Source organism: Helianthus annuus, chromosome 17, assembly GCF_002127325.2.
Source record: "Helianthus annuus cultivar XRQ/B chromosome 17, HanXRQr2.0-SUNRISE, whole genome shotgun sequence".
NCBI lineage: Eukaryota > Viridiplantae > Streptophyta > Magnoliopsida > Asterales > Asteraceae > Helianthus > Helianthus annuus.
In genome coordinates, this window is record NC_035449.2 from 119,348,901 (window position 1) to 119,352,709 (window position 3,809).

Genomic DNA, 3,809 nt, shown 5'->3' on the forward strand with positions numbered 1-3,809 from the left:
ACAAGATGGTGACTTGTACTTGTGCGATGCAAGTCTAGTGACTAATGTTAATAAAACACGTATAGGTCACGACGCTATATAAGCAAACCCGGTGAAGTTTACGGCGCAAGAAACGCAAAGTTGTGAGTTCATGCTCCCCCTTTTCTTTTAACTGTGTCCAGTTTTATAACTTCGGGGGTGAAATACATGTTACAATGTTTACAAATGGTATGATAGATACAAGAATTGAGGATTGATACGAGAAATCGTGTCATGAATAGGGTACCATAAGAACCATTAATCGTGTACATACTAAGACCGCAGAACAAAAGGTTAGATCTAATGGGTTTTCGGGCAGCCACACTCTTGGTGAAAACTAGTACCGAGTAGTGCTTTTGTGTCTCAGTCGTGAATCGACAACTAGAAAAATGCCTATGGTTTGGATGCTTCCTATGCCGTGTCACATGTTAATGGCCTTGCAACCCATTAACAACCAAGATACACACAAGAATACTTGATTTATACAAGATACATACCATGTTTTTCATAGAAAGTATACAAACGTTCAATACAAGAACTGCATGAATGAGCCGAGGATATCCAGGACATGGTTATTAACCCCCCAAAGGCCATATACCAAACAAAACAAATTAAAACGGGTTATGTAAATTTAATAATCACAATCTGTAATACCCCAAAATTTATAAGCATGCATATTATGTTTGTTATTTAAAATGAGAACCTAGTTAGAATGTAATTTGAAAGATTAACTTAAAAAGGGGGCAAGTTTAGTCAATTAAAACAATTGTAGAAACATGAGGGACCAAATGGGGGAACTAAGGAAAGTTGTTTATGTAAAAGAAAATAACAACACACATCACCCACTTCAGTGGGTGTGTGTATGTGTGTCGCCTGGAACAAGAAAGCACAGACCCAAAACCCTCAAATATCACAAAATCAACAAATTGAAAGGGAATCCATGGCTTGAATTACTGCATGAACACATAGAAATGTTCATCTGAGTTAGACAATCGAATGGTAAGTCGAATTTTATGATTTGGTAATTTTTCATAAGTGGGTCTTGAATGAAACTTGAAACTTCTTTGAAATTGATTATGAATATATGCTAGATTCACTTTATGGAGGAAAAATCATGCTTGAATTCTGATTAATTTAAAGAATTATGAAAAACCCACTTTGAAGGTTAGAAAGGTAGTAAAATAGGGTGATCTTGTTAGACCAACTTCATTCTATGTTGCTTCAAGGATTTACATGTGTTAGAATACTAGTAAATATTTGATATGAGATGGTGTTTGTGTGAAGTTAATTGAATACAAGGGATTATATTGAGAAATAGGAAAAGTATGCATAGACTACTTGTACAATATGCTTTGTTGGTGTTATGCACACCAAGTGTTTGTTAAAATGCTTGATTGAAGAGTTTTATGTGGAAAAGACAATCTCATGTGAATAGGATGCTAGACAACTAAAATTGAGAAATTTGTATGTGATAACTTGGTTTGTCTAGGACAAGAATGAGAAATAAAAACATGAGATTGAATTATGCCGATTATGAATTGTAGGAGTGAAAGAGGAAGACGCGAGTCACTCCGGAGCGCAATCAAAACACGATAAAGGTAAGTTCCTTTGCTTACTAAGTACTATTCTTTTGTAAGATTGTGATGGTTGATGTTATTCCAAGTTTTGAATATTTATATGTGTAATGGATTAGTGTAATTTTTGAAGACGTGTTAAGAGCATAAGACGAATCAGTAGACGAAATATTACGCCAAGTTGGGAAGTCTGTGTTTGAATGAAGCTTTAAAAAGTTTTCTTGTTGTTTGATTAATAAATTTTCAAGTCATATGTACTTATGGTTTAAATGTTAAATTGGCCGGTTGAATGTAGGTAAAGCAACTTGATGGATGGCGCTACTTGGATCGAACACACTCATGATGCACGCTTTCGCGAAGCTACTAGTTATGGTTTAAACTTTTGTTAAATGGTTTTGTTAAAATGGGTCTTTTGTAAGTAACTTAACCCGGTAGTTGTTAGATGTTGAACTTGTAGTTAAAGACTATGTTAGTTGCTTATGAAATGTCTGGGTTGTAAACTCTTTTGTAACTATTTCGTTGGTTATCACGAAGTTAAATGCAGAATTTTTACTTATGAATTATTCGACCCGTTTGGTATTTTGTCAAATGAAGCAAGTTAGTTTCTTCCAAAAGTTTAGACCTTACACAATCCGATTTAAATATCTACACACCCGACTAAGCGGTAGTATTATAATATCGTATCCCAAGCCCCTATAACGGAAAATAAGTTAAAAGTATTTACCTGTGAAATTTATACAATTTATCCCAGCCGTATACAATCAAGCAAGTACAGGTAGCTTTTACTGGTCCCCTAAATCTGGAGATGAAGGTTTAATTAACCTATTAGATTCCTAACGGGTCTTACTTAAGTTTAAACTTAGACCGGTTAGCTTTAAAGAAAGGTATACTGTTCAAAACACAAGATTAAGCGAAGACCGGAATAGAATGTGATTTAGACCCTACAAGTTTGAAGACTTGTATAATATGGGTAAACTGAACACATTCTGGATTTTGAGATAAAAATGATAAGGTTTGACCCGTTTCGGTTAATTTATGCAAACTAGTTACATAAACCGTTCCGAACGCGAAAAACGCATAACGGGTAAACAAATGAGTCATGAACAAGTTTCCTAAGTTAATATGCCTTAAATATGTTGTGATATCAGTAGGATACCTTCCATTATGCCCAAAATGGATTTAAACTAAAATTATGCCCCACAGGGGTATTTTGGTCATTTTAAAGCTTATAAAAGAGATTAAATATTAATCTGAGGTTCAGGTCTGATATGATCAGTAAAAATACTTAATTTAATAAGTTATATCAGTAAGGTATTGCTTATGTGTGAAATTTATTATTTATAACCAAACTGTGCACCGTAGGGGCATTTTGGTAATTTCACATAAGCTTTAAAGGTCAAATCTGGAAATCTGAGTTTAAAAACTTTTGCTTACTGTTAAAGTATAAAAATTTACTAAAACATCAGTAGGCATTAAGTCTTATATGTTTAAAATAGTTTTAACTCATACAATGCGTTTTAAACGCGTAAAAAATCGCTTTTAAGCGATTTTCGGGTTATATAAGAAAAGCTGATATTTTTATCATTTTATAAGGCTTAAAATATTTTATTTATCATATAAAATCAGTAGCAAAAAGTTTGGAATCAAAATGTTATGTAAAACTCATTTTATTGGTAAAAAGGGTATAACCGACAATTACCGATTTAAAGCAAGAACCCTATGTTATGCTCAGATTAAAAATAATTAAAATTCTTTTACATTAGTGGGTAAAAGGTTTGATGTCAAAATTTGGGTATAGATAGGCTTTATGCTAATAATGCCGTTTAATTAATAAAAAGCTTTCAATTTACGCTATTGAGCATAGCTCCTAATCTAGACCTCAAACTGATGTCAAATTTTTAGAGCAAGTTTATAAATCAGTAACAAAGGTTTTTGTCCTCTCACATTTTCAAAAATCTTGTTTTATGGTCAAAAGGGCATAATGGTCAACATTTAAGCAATTAACGGAAACATACAAATGAATTGGATTAATTAGGAACCAAGTTGTATAATCTCAGAGGGTTATACTTAACCTATCACCTGGTCCTAATGGAACTCTAAGGCATTTCTAAACTAACTAAATCGGGTCAGAGCTGAAAGTCAAAGCAAAAGTCTACTTTTGCGACTTTCTGTTCCGAACCGAGCCTAAACTCAGAATTGTCGGATTGAACATGCTTA

At 33.3% G+C, this 3,809-nt stretch overlaps 1 long non-coding RNA gene across 1 annotated transcript; it reads left to right on the forward strand.

Moving 5' to 3' along the window:
- Positions 1 to 889: 889 nt before the first annotated feature.
- Positions 890 to 2,130, forward strand: LOC110920614. The gene is made up of 3 exons (XR_002581806.1): positions 890 to 1,017; positions 1,563 to 1,616; positions 1,888 to 2,130. It is a non-coding gene; the product is annotated as an uncharacterized LOC110920614 (long non-coding RNA).
- Positions 2,131 to 3,809: the final 1,679 nt, after the last annotated feature.